Here is a 14,320-nt window from a genome sequence, read left to right as displayed (position 1 = left end):
GGGGAACAATTATACATGACTTCCAATCCTCCGGGACTCTTCCTTCCTCCTAGGCCAATCTGCACATCATCCACATCCATTCTACTACTATCTCTCCTCCGTGCTTCAGCATTTCACCACACACTCCATCAATTCTTGGGGCTTTCCCCATTTTGACTTTCTTGATTGCTTCCACAACTTCCATCCTACTGATTTCTTCCTCTCTTCTTACATCCCTCTTTCTCCCAGCCGTTCCACAGCCATTTATACTCGCATTACTTTCATTTTGTATGTTCAACAATTTCTTACAGTGTTCTCTCCATCTGCTCACTTTTTCTCCCTTCTCCACTAGTAAGCTACCATTTTTATCTTTTACTTCCCGACTAACTTCTTTGACACCCTGTCTAACTCTCTTTACCTCTTTCTAGAACATTTTCTTACATTCTCCGTACTTTATACTCAAACTTTTTCCCAATTCCTCATCCACTCTCTTCTTACTTTCTCTTACTAATATTTTCACCTCTCTCTTCCTCTCTACCTATAACACTTCTGTTTCTCAACTTCTTCCACGCCCCTGTTTCTCATCCACTCAATATATGCTCTCTTTTGTGCCACAACCTGTCTCACCTCTTCATTCCACCATGCTGTTCCTTGCACCCCCTTTCGTCTTCTCTTCACCCCACACACCACCTCACATGCTGCACAGATTTCTTTTATGAATATCTTGCACACACCTTCCACGTTCCGCATCTGCTCCAATCCATATTTACCCAATCGCTCCTCCACTTCTCTCTTATATTCTGCCTTTTTCTCATCCTCTTGTAACATTTCCACTCTTCTTGCATGTACTACTTCCTCCCGTCCTTCCCTTCTTCTATTTCTCCATTTCACTTGGACCTTGATTCTCACCACCACCAAGTGGTGGTCAGGAAGTCCACTCCCCCAACCTCTATATGCTCTTGGATCCATTACACACCTTCGCATCCTTTCATCCACACACAGTTCAATCAATCATTGCCTTCCATTCATTCAGTTCACGACCCACCCTTCTAAACACTCGCCATGTATACCTATGGATCGTTTTTGCGCCTGAAGTGGGTATTGGCTGTCACAACCCCCTCCCGGCACAAATGTTCATTAAAGCACTGCCATTCTCATCCATCTCAGCAGGCACACCCCAGTCACCAACTACTCCGTCCACCTTCACATTCTCTACCTTACCATTCATATAGCCAATCAAAAACACTCTCATTCCTTTCAAACTTTTCCATGCACACTTCCACATTTGTCCAGATCTCTTCTCTCACTCTGCTTGCACGATCTCGTGTTGGCGCATACACGCACACAGTCGCCCACATTTGTAGTCCAACTTTCAATCTTACCCACACAATCCTTGAGCCAACTGATCCATACTCTCTTATATTCTCCTTCCATCTGTTACTCGCCACAATACACACTCCTTCTTTTGTCCTCTCATTCTCACCTACTCCCGCACATATACCCCATCCATACGTCTATTCTCTCACACTCTCACCTCTCCATTTAGTTTTGGTAGATCTACATATACATCCACTTTCGCACCCTCAAGCATCTGGACAATCTCTCTTTCACCTCATCATTTGCACCCCTTACATTCCACGTCGCCGTCCGTATCTTGTCCTTTGTTCGGCCCTTAGTCGCCACCTTTTGGTCAGTCCTGATCCGAGGCTTCTTTTTCATATTTTTAGTTAGTTGTTTTGCTGGGAGGGGCACTAACTCTCCGCCAACCCACTTGTTGTCACGCAGGTAACACGGTTGGTTATATCACCCAGCGCTGTAAACGCTTTACAGGAAATCATTTGGCTTGCCACTCAGTGTAGAGCTACCCTAAAAACCGAGTACCGCTACACTAAGTGGGTGGATGATGGGCGCACCCACCTACCATAACTAACTGAAGTTATAATATTGGACACAGAAACAGTGGAAAAGTCACCTAGGAATTTAATAAGCTGTGGGGGCTGACGTATTGGCTGAACAACAGATTTGGGGTGGAAAGAGGGCTGAATAGGTTATAAAGCTTTGATAAATACTCTGGAGCAACTGTATGTGTTGAATCCCCATACCCCGCAAAACATACAGTACCCACACACACACTGGTACTTCACACAGGCGATTATAAGGGTCGACAGAAGAGCCATTAATTGAGATTATGGTTTAAAAAGAAGAGAGCTTGAAAAGAGATAAGTTAATTTTCCAAAAAATAATTACATCATGTTTTCAAGAGAGCAAGAAAGAGCGAGACAGGTTAATGACGTGATAAATGTCGAAGTCGTATATGCTAGTGAAGCAGGAAGGGTGTCATATGGAAAACTGTACTGTATAGGCTGCCAAGCAGAAAGATGCAGAAATTTGTTTCCCATGGCATTAGACACCAAGTTGCTTATGACCCAGACAGAATTTTAATAGGCAAATCAAGAGCTAAATGTACACAGTTAAGTATTGAAGTTCGCATACTAATATTCTCCGACCACTTCACATTGAAGGCATGTCCGTCATTTTCGTCACTTTCATGCATCATAGTTATATCGTGAGAAAATCATGTCTATGGACTGAAATATACCAAGCCTCTCTAAGCTTAAGATATTATTAATACGAGGGAGGTGAGTAGATGTGGTGAAATGTATTGAGTGAGCTTTTGTTCCTAACTGTACACCACATGAATGCTTACTAGACTACTAGAAAAAGTAGGTGAAGAGTGGAATCATTAGACGGGAGTACACTTACAGCTTAGTGAGAAGAACCGGAAAGAAAACTTATATGAAAGCTCATCGACTGATCGAGTCCGTAAGAAGGCAGGAGAGAGAGAGAGAGAGAGAGAGAGAGAGAGAGCGATTTATGTCGGACGCATCGAAGACTTCGGATGTGGGCCATAGCACAATTTGCGGAAGTACCATACGTCAAAAGGAGGATGTACAGGACGAACGTCAGAACTCGTGCTGCCAGTCGGATTGGAAAAAAATAAAGTTGCGAAATCACAAGTGCTTCAAAATCTTGACCGTGGATAGAACTTAAGACTGGAAACATAAGAACTCACTCCATTAGCTGGGTATGATTCCGTGCGACTTTTTACTCCCCAAGTTAATCATCCTTCTTAGTCAATATTACTTACAGGTAAGTCAGGTAACACTCTCAGAGCCTTTAAGTCAATGAGAAGGACTCAGTTTTACATAATAGGACTTGGGAATATATCTAGATTGATCAAACTTCTCATACGCATTGAGAGTAGACCGTGGCACCAGTCAAGCAGGGCGGTACTCCCAAGGTGGATGGAAAGCTGATGACAGGGAGAGCTGGAGCTCCCGTTTCATCCGGCCACGGGACTAGTTCCTGATCGTCTACCTTTGCTGAACTTTTTCAGTGTTTAAGTAACACAGACAGTAGGCCAGCATACTCTGCAGTACGAGTTTCTCTAACTGTCAACACCAAGCTACATGCACATTACACACTACTCTTCCTATTCAAAATTCAACCAAAATGACGTCTCATAATCAAGCCTCTCAGTCCCCAGGGGGAGGGGGGACCACAAATGCCCCCACCATCCGTCACACTCCAGCGAGATGCCTGGAACCACTATCTGACTACTGTAATATCTTCATTTCTGCAACATTCGCGGCCTCTCCTCTAACTTTCTCTCTGTTGATCACCACCTCTCCTCCTCAGTGTCTCCTAATTCATTCGACTAATCATTCTCATCAGTCCAGTGATGTATTCTCAGTAGCCTATTATCCTCGCTAGCTTCTGATGATTGTATTAAGAATGGGATACATTTCGGATTGCAGAGGTTATAGAAATAGCCGTCATTAACTCCCTCACTTCGAGTTCTCCCCTTAATTGTATAAAATCATCAAAAATAAGTAAATCATCGTACTGAGGGTGACAAAAACAGGACAGGTACACAAAAATGTCAACTCAGAAGGCGTATGTGGCTTCACCGCTCTGCAAGGGAATCCGTATAGCTATACTTGCTCGCATTTCCGTATTGTGAGTGGTATAGAAGGTTTCGTAGCACCTCTTCCTTAGCGCTTTGTTTTGCATTACTCCTTAAATTATATTGCATGCTATTTGTGGCGTTTTAATTTCGACAGTCTGAATTAATAACACATAGTGTGGCTACTAAAGTGTCATGTGGAGAGTAATTCGGCAAGGGAGAGGTGTTACGAAATCTCCAGTGCCTGAAATAAGACAAATACCCTCTGCCTGTCGCCGCTATAGTTAACCCCTTCACGCGTTTTACGTTTTATATGATCAAGTTACCACCAGACGATTTTATTCAAGTTGGGGAGGACCTATGGCTGTGAAGAGATTAATGAAGGCTGTATCTAACCTTTCTATTAATACGTCTGCTTTGAAATAACCTCGTCTGGAGATTGCATTATTCAAATATAAAGAGTTCTTTAGTCAGCTTAAGTATATCCTCAAAATAAAAGTGGATCACTAACCCATCATCATAAAGGTGTAACAGGAATAAAACTTTATCATATTAATTTCCTCGACCTGTGTGTAATAAAGACTGCTGCAGGTCGTGTTGTAAGTGAAGATTGGACTTGGCAAAATTTGTCTACCTTAAGTACCCAGGATCATATCAGCTTTCGAGATGGAGGAGTAGCAATTTTAAGCCAAGTTAAAATTGACAGAATACACTTATAGGAGAGGCATCTGATAGTCGTGAGTGACTAGGAACCGTAGAATGTAAAGGAAGAACGGTAACCCGATCGAACAACAGGCAACACACTGAATGACCTTGGCTGCGGACAGGGGCGGTGTTGGCAAGGGCAGAAGCAAGAGAGGACTAGCTGCAAAACTAATGCAGAAGAATACCAGAAGAAACTAATGATAATATAAGAACTGTATAAGCTTGTAAAATCTGAAAGGTGTGCTTGTTACCCTACTTTATTGTTACCCTACTGTATTGTCGCAAAGTTCGTGTATATGCAACTTGGATAGTGAATAAGACCAGAAGGAAAATAATCGTCAACTGAAACTGTAAGATCAGGTTCACAGAAGCCTAGAAATGTAGACGCTCGTGAAATTTGGAAGTTAGTGCTTGTGACCCCATTACCGAGCTCACAACGGACTTAACGTAGTACAAAGTTTACCACAATTGCAGTCTCCGGCGTAAATTTATAGCACTTTCTCTTAAATACTGGACCTCGATTACTGTAATAATCCTCCCATCCCTCAACCACATGTATTCTCATTGGCTTGAGAGATTTCGCAACACTTCTTCCCCAGCGATTTATTTTGCAGCTTTATATTGTTATGTATATAGCTGATGCATACTCTCTTGATATTAAAAAGTATATAAATAACATGCAGGGGGATATAAAAATGTGCTATGCAAAATAAATCAATAAGCAAGAGAAGCTACGAACTTTTCATGTCAAGGAGACCATGGGACGTATTCTTGTCAGCTTAGGAGGTTTTCTTGCACCTCTATCCTAGCGATTTATTTTACATATTACACCTTGCGAATGAATGTGTTTGAATGGCTGAGTAAATGGGGAGTGTGTCGTCCTGTCTCGGCTACCTACCTTTCCTTGAGGGAAGCAGCCTAGGTATATAGATAGACACCTTACTGTTCTCTAATCTAGAATGTTATGTATAAATCTTCCATACTGACAGATGTTGCATAAATAATATCTATCCCCCCCTCCGCTGCAAAATCCCTTACTTCTGTAAGGGATGGCCACAAACAAGTCCCCTCCACTTCGCCATGTCCTTTGCCATTTGGCTGTCCTCCCTCCAACACTCTTCTCTCTCACATCTCTCTCCAACTCCATCCCTCCATCTCATTCTTGGTTTCCCCCTCTTCCTCTCTCTCTCTCTGTCAATCTCATTCACACTCTTCGCATACACTCTTCTTCCTCCCCACATGGCCAAACCAACTCAAATTATTTTTCTAAACACTTTCAGTCATATACAGGATAATAATCAGAACGTGCCATGTGCGAAAATAAATCGGCCAAGAATAGGTAACAGGGAACCTCCTTAATTTTTCACTATTTTAATTTCATCTCTATTTCTGCATTAAAAAAAAAAAAAAAAATCCGTTGAACTTAGGAGGGATTTTTCGAATTGAAAGAGTTAGATTTATCCTTCAGTAACACTTTCATTACAAAGTAGCTCTCTTAAACTTTATAAAATCGTCTGGGAAAAGGAAAAATAAAACGGGGACGTGCAACAGATTGAAGGAATTAACCAAAGAAATTTCGGTCCTATGCTTCACTGTCCCCCCTCGCTGGCAGGGTAACCAAACACTGACTGATCGATTTACAGCTATACTCCATTTACCTTAACCTGGTCCATGTTTATGTTCTTTTGCAGTTTATTTCATACAATTCAATGAAATAATTAGACAATACTCTGGCACTGCATCCTTTCCATAGCTCTCATTCGTGACAGTTTTCATGTTCTAACTATAGCTCTACACTTTCCATAGCACTTCTTCGTAAATAGCTTCATATTCTAACTATGGCTCTACGCTTTTTCCATAGCACTTTCTCATGGTTAGATTCATATTCTAACGTTAACCTTATGTTACGATTCAGCAGTCAAGATGGAGGGATTGCAATTTTAGGCCAGGTTAAGGTTAAAAAAGGTTTAACATTATAATTATGCAGTGTACATTTTTGTGACTGTAGGAGTAGTCGTAGTAGTAGTAGTAATAGCAGTAGCAGTAGTAGTAGTAGTGGCAGCAGCAGCAGCAGCAGCAGCAGCAGCAGCAGCAGCAGCAGCAGTAGGAGTTGTGGTAATAGTCGATGTAGTAGTAGTAGATGTAGTAGTAGTAGTTGTAGTAGAAGCAGAAGTAGAAGTAGTAGTAGTAGTAATAGTAGTAGTAGTGGTGGTGGTGTTGGTGATGGTACAGTAGATGTAGTTGCAACTCAAGGCTATTCTGAATGAGAACCCTGTGCACTGCAGGATTAAGTTCCTTTTGTGCTGCAATTCACCATCCTAGTTTCAGAGGATAGGGAAGTAATTGAGGCGTTTGTATAACCAGGTAATTCGGTTCCCGGATTACTTAAATGCCACCACATGAAGGCATCCCTGTCCAACACCTTGCTAGAGTAAAAGTATGATTATCAGAGTATTGATGGAGATGTTGAAGGGGGTAAAACTACCCTCATTTTACACTAACTTGGCCTAAACTGACATCTTTCTATCTTAACTGTTGAGTTGTGGATTCAGCACTTAAATAAGGTAACTGTCACGAAGAAGTGTTATAGAAACGATGTACAGCTGTAGGATTGTCTTATTGCGCCACTGAGCCACGTGACATAACCTGCAAAAAAAGTCGAATATCTGGGCCAAGTTAAGGTGAAAAGTATAGAAGAGGGAAGCATAGTGTGGACAGCTGTACATACAGAGCTTAAAACTAAAAATATAGAGTTGAAAATTGTACTTCTAAAGCTTAGAGTTGTATATAAAGAGTTGAGTTCAAAGTTGTACTATACAGTTGAAAGTTAGAAATATAAAGTTGAAAACTGTACGTGTAAAGATGAAAGCTAGGCATGCAGATTTGAAATCTGTACATATAGTTGAAAACTATAGAGTTGAAAAATGTAAATATACAGTAGAGTCGAAGGCGGTCCATATCGAGCTAAAAGCTGTACGTATAGAGATGAAAACAACATACAGAGTTGAAAGATGTACATATAGAGTTGAAAGCCGTACAGTACATATACTGTAGAGATGAAAGCTGTATATATGGACTCTCGTACCGAGCAAAAGACGTCACCCTTTACATAGAACACCTGTATTCATATCACACACACACACACACACACACACACACACACACACACACACACACACACACACACACACACACACACACACACACACACACACACAGAAACTCCCCCCTCCTCTCTCTCTCTCTCTCTCTCTCTCTCACACACACACACACACACACACACACACACACACACACACACACACACACACACACAAACACACACACACGCACACACACAGAAAGTCTCTCTCTCTCTCTCTCTCTCACACACACACACACACACACACACACACACACAGAAAGTCTCTCTCTCTCTCTCTCTCTCTCTCTCTCTCTCTCTCTCTCTCACACACACACACACACACACACACACACACACACACACACACACACACACACACACACACACACACACACACACACACACACACACACATTACTCATAACCCTCACACATATTTATCGTTATGCAACTACCATATATATTTACACACACACACACACACACACACACACACACACACACATTACTCATAACCCTCACACATATTTATCGTTATGCAACTACCATATATATTTACACACACACACACACACACACACACACATTGTACTCTGTCCACTCTATCTTGGCCAGAATTTGCCATCTCTCCGTCTTGATTGCTGATACATAATTCGAGATCAACACTTGAATAAGATGCTGGTCACGAATTATGAAACGGATGCGGAGTCGTAGTATTGCCTTATTCTTCCATTGAGCCGTGGCAAGAGATTAACACTAGAATTAAGGTGCTAGTCATGAAGAAGTGCTATGAAAGGGATGTAAAACAGTTGTCTTGTTTTTTTTCTACTTCTAAGATACGTTAAATAAGCTGCAAGTTAAAATAGGCGAACTGCAGCTCACTGATTTACACTCACCCCGCTTGTGTGCTGAGTGTTTTGGGAGATTTCGGAGCAACTCTTCCTTGGCTATTTATCTTGCGTATCACACCTTTACATTCTCTTGTACGATGTTTATATCATATTTTGGCTCGTATATGGCTCGTATTCTGAGTGGTTTGAGAGATTTCGTAATCACACTTTCTCGACGATTTATCTCGCGTATTACATCATTACATCCTCTGATATGATGTTTATATCGTATTTTTGGATAGGTTCTCCTTCTGTGATCTCTCTCTCTCTCTCTCTCTCTCCCTCTAAACCCTATCTCACCCCATCCTAGGACGAAAAAAGGGGTCTAGATGATGATGATGATGATGATATGATGATGATTAATGTTGACATAATATGCATCAATAGCAAGCATGATACTGAGTCGCGCTGTGTAGAATAAATCTATAAGGCATAGGTGTTAAGAAAGCTGCAGAGTTGTTGAGAACACGACCGTATCATTTCGTACTCACTTTATCACACTTGTTTATTAACTCACAGTTTATCGTTGACGCACACACACACACACACACACACACACACACACACACACACACACACACACAAATAGGTAAATACAAAAATAGGTAAATACACACACACACACACACACACACACACACACAGTCTAGGATTCAGGAGGGCAGATGAACGAAGCTGAGTGCTGTGATAAATATGGTTATGATGTGTATTGTTTATTGTTTTTGCATCTCAGAAAACAGCCATACACCAAAATGCATCTCAGAAAGTACTTATGCGATATTTTTGACGAAGTTGGTCTCGATTAACAAGAAATCTATACGCTTTTACCGTAGCTTGACCTAAAATTGCCATCTCTCCATCCTGAATGCTTATTTGTAACATAAGATTAACACTGCAGTTGAAGATGGTGCTAATAACAAAGAACTGCTATGGAAATGAGGTAGAGCCATAGCACTGTATCTTTTTTCAGCCACTGAGATAAATGAAATAAGCTTTAAAAAGACGAAAGTCTAGGCCATGTTAAGGCGAAAATACTATGATCACGAATAGTCAGAACAGTACCATGCCATTTTTTTTTTCTTTTTCCAAAGTCCTTATATTTGTACGCCCATGCGTCCCACACATACACATGTAAACGTTCTCTCTCTCTCTCTCTCTCTCTCACACACACACACACACACACACACACACACACACCTGCTAAGTAATGCCAACACACTCAGCTGCACTCTCTACCTACCGAATATTCTACTTGTTTGGTACTGTTTCACACAAAAATTCACAAGAAAATATCTGAATAAGTTACATTTCAATTTTTACGCTACCATATTTCTTCCTAACTCCCTGAATATGAAGTACTTTTTAAAGTATATTCTTGCTACTTTCAGAAGATTTTGTTCAAATTTGCAGACTTTTGTTACTGAATAGGTTTAAAGAGTGATATATCTAATTTATCCATTTCGAAAAGTATCCCTAAGTCGTATAAATCGTCTAAAGGTTAGGTAGATATGGGGGTGAAATAGTGAGCTGTTTGGCTTCGTATACAGACTATCTTATCACAGTCAGGCGATGCCCTTCTTTACCACGCTTAGTTTTTTTTTTGTTTTTCCTTTTCTTTTTTCTTTTTCTTTTTGATAAACCAACAGTCGCAGAAGGGTTAAAAATAAGCCTCGACTAATTTTCTAGTCAAGAAATGAGTGAATATTTTTATTCCAGCTGACGCCAGGCTGCTTTTTTTTTTTTTTTTTTATATATATATATGAAGGTCACTGAAGTGGAAGTATTGGAGGAAGTTTATTCTTACCATTTCCAGACATTTTCATTCAGAGAGAGTTTTTGAATGGGTAGTGTTAGATATTGCCTTCATAAACCCCTTCATAGCCATGGCTCATTCCAAAGTTGAATAACATAGTCTGGTGGCAGCATAAATTAAATGGGAAATATTCGTTATCGACTCATCGCACTCAGGGGTGATAAGGGTATATGCACTGGATTTCCGTTCTCGCGATATCATGCCAAGGTTTATCGTTTTCGTGCTCGAGTGTAATCTGCTTATCCTGTGTATGAGGTGAAGGTTCATATATAGCGATGAGATAACTGGATTTGTATATTACGCTTCTGCTTGTTTACGTAAATATTATGCTGCTGCTACTTTGCGCCGTGTTTGGAGACTTCGTAACGCCCCTTCTTTGGCGATTTATTCCCTCAAATTAGGCCTACATGTTAATATCCCCTTTGTAAGCTATTAACTCAAACTGTTTCGATATTAAAGCTATAAGATCAAAGTTAAAGGAATTTTCGAGGTGTAATATGCAAAGTAAATCGCTTAATATTTACACACACACACACACACACACACACACACACACACACACACACACACACACACACACACACACACACACACACACACACACACACACACACACACACACACACACACACTCGAAATACAATACAACCATTTTCTGATTTGGTGCTAGTTCTTTATTACTTCTTTCATCCTTACACACTATGCAGCCTTTGCTTAACATCTTTTTACGAAAACTGGGGACGGATATCACACAGAAATACCTACAGCCCTTCTCGAAATAGAAAACACACACACACACACACACACACACACACACGCTCAATATATATATATATATATATATATATATATATATATATATATATATATATATATATATATATATATATATATATATATATATATATATATATATTGCCAGACGCCTTAATCCCCTACATGGGGTGGCCACAAACAAATCGCCTCCACGTCACCCTTTCCCCCTCCATTTCACTACCTTGCTCCCAGTTCACACCCCCCTCTCTCATATACCTCTCCACTCCATCCCTCCATCTCATCCTTGGACTTCCCCTCCCTCTCTCCCCCTCCATCTCACATTCAGTCTCCTCGTCAGTCTCTCACTCTCCATCTTCTCCACATGGCCAAACCACCTCAGTGTGTTTCTCCTAACGCTTTCTATTACATCCACATCCAAACCACAACGCTCTTTCACATCCTCATTTGTCAGTCTGTCTCTCCATGTGACTCCACAGGCTCCTCTCAAATAACTCATTTCCACTGCTCTCAGTCTTGACTTGTGTCCCTCCAACAACGTCCAAGCTTCACTTCCATACGTTAGAGTTGGTATCACAATACTGTCATGTAATAACTTTTTCACTTCCATGCTCACTTCTCTGTTTCTTATCGCTGCCTTCAAGGAAACGGCAACCTTTCATCCTTGTTGAACCCTTTCAAGCAATTCACCCTCCAACCTTCCATCCTTACTCATCACACTACCCAAGTACTTAAACATACTCACATTTTCCATTTCCTCATCATCCAACCTCACTATACAGTCACTGACTTCACCTATCTCGAAGACCATAACTTTACTCTTCCCTGCATTCGTCTTTAGATTTCGATTTTTACACACTCTCCCATACTCATCCACCAAGCCTTGCAACTTCCCTTCGTCTTCACTTAACAACACAGTATCATCTGCAAACAACAGTACAGGGAGGTTCCAAACATTGCCCTCTCCCACTAGGGCCACTCCAAAATCCACTGCCCTACCTTGTATCTCTTTTATAATCCCATCCATATACAGATTGAATAACCATGGGGACATGATACATCCCTGTTTCGGTCCAATCTTCAACTAGAAAAACTCACTCAGTTCACTATCCACACTCACTGCAGCCTTAGCACCCTCATACATACTCTTCACAGCATTCAGCAACTTCCCATCTACTCCATTTATTCTTAATGTTTTCCACAATCCTTGTCTATCCACCCTGTCATATGCTTTCTCCAAATCCATGAAGGCAACATACAACTTCTTTCCCTTCTCTAGAAACTTTTCCACTAAAGATCTAAGAATGAATATCTGATCTAAACAACCTCTTCCCTTCCTAAAACCTCCCTGTTCTTCTCCAACTAATTCCTTTGTTATTTCCCTAACTCTGTCAATAAGTATCTTACCGTATACTTTTCCTGTTACACTAAGAAGACAAATGTCCCTCTGATTACCACACACTTCTTTTTCCCCTTTCCCTTTGTACAAGCGAATTATATATATATATATATATATATATATATATATATATATATATATATATATATATATATATATATATATATATATATATATATATATATATATATATTGTGTGTGTGTGTGTGTGTGTGTGTGTGTGTGTGTGTTATTTTTTTTCTATTTCGAGAAGAGCTGTAGGTCTTTGTGTGTGATATCCGTCCTCAACTTTCCTCTAACTTTCGCAAAAAGATGTTAAACGAAGGCTGCATAAGTGGAAGGGTGAAAGAAATGATAAAGAACTAGCACCAAACCAGCAGATGCATGTATTGTATTAAGAGTAAGTCGGCATTGGCAGATACGGCGTGGCAGAGTCGGCATCGATAGAGTCAACATTGTCAGTCAGTGTTGACGGAGACTGCATTGACAGATTCGGCGTTGATCAAGTCGGCATTAACCAAGTCGGCATCGATATAGTCGATGTTGGCAGAGTCAACGTTGGTAGAGTCAGCAGGCTTGACCCTTCCAGGAAGGGAGGAAGGGTCGACGACAATGCTAGGAGTAAAAACTATATTCGTGCCATGAAACATATTGTCCAAATTGGCAGAAATTGAGAGAAACTAAAGGCCGGAAAATATGTAAAGAGAGCAAGAAGAGAGTTTGGACACAAGATATTTTGAGGACAGTAGGGAGAGAAAGACTGGAGACAAATTGTCCTCTTTAGTCGCCTTTTACGACAGGCAGGGATACTCGGGAAGTATTCTTCCCCCCCTGCCCTGGGTGATGCTTAGCCTATATGTGAGTGATAGCTTTTTTTTTTTTTTTTTTTTTTTTTTAACATGATCACATAACCACAGTGGTATAACGTTGTGAATATGTCTACTGATTTCATTATTGGAGTTTTTATACATTTTCTTGAAGGTGGAGAGACTGTGAATGTAGGAATAGAGTCGTTGCACTTTTGGCCTATGGCTAATTTCTCTTTGAGATAATTTTCTATTATTGTTCATTCCCAATATAATCAATTATTTCAGCACGTAAATGAATGTTGCAAAGCACCACGCCAAGCACAACTGTCTCGAGATGGGCTCATATCAGCATCACCTGAGATGAGGAGTCGGGCAGGGCTGTATTATATAAGAAGGTTTGCACTGACGTCAACTTGGATGCACCATCATGATGAAGACATCAACGTAAACACTGAAATGAAATTACCAAAGCATGTAAAAGTCGATCCAGAGCTCCTGTTGTGGACAATGATGACTGAACGAGAAGGAGCGTTATGCTGAAAAAATGTGAATACTTGGTGAAGATTCGTTATGACAACTTGTTTGGGGATGTGCTTCCTGGGATAAGTTATGCAGTCATCGTTAAGTGTATGATATTTTCACCATGTCCATAAACAACCGATGATCTTAGAAGTTATGAAAATTTTGAAGGTTACAGTCAGATGGCTTGTATCCCCGGGGAAGGTCCGGACACTATGCTATTTAAGTATGGTATGTTAACTTCGTCCAAAATTTTAAATGGGAGGGGACCCAGTGAAGAGGCCAAGGTTCTGACTGGGGATTCGGGCTCTCTCAGGTTTCTCAATTGCTAATTTAGACCA

The sequence above is a fragment of the Coenobita brevimanus genome, chromosome 21, assembly GCF_032717465.1.
Source record: "Coenobita brevimanus isolate Jiangsu-jjx chromosome 21, ASM3271746v2, whole genome shotgun sequence".
NCBI lineage: Eukaryota > Metazoa > Arthropoda > Malacostraca > Decapoda > Coenobitidae > Coenobita > Coenobita brevimanus.
The sequence above is the reverse complement of the archived record's forward strand: the minus strand, read 5'-3'. Positions refer to the sequence as shown.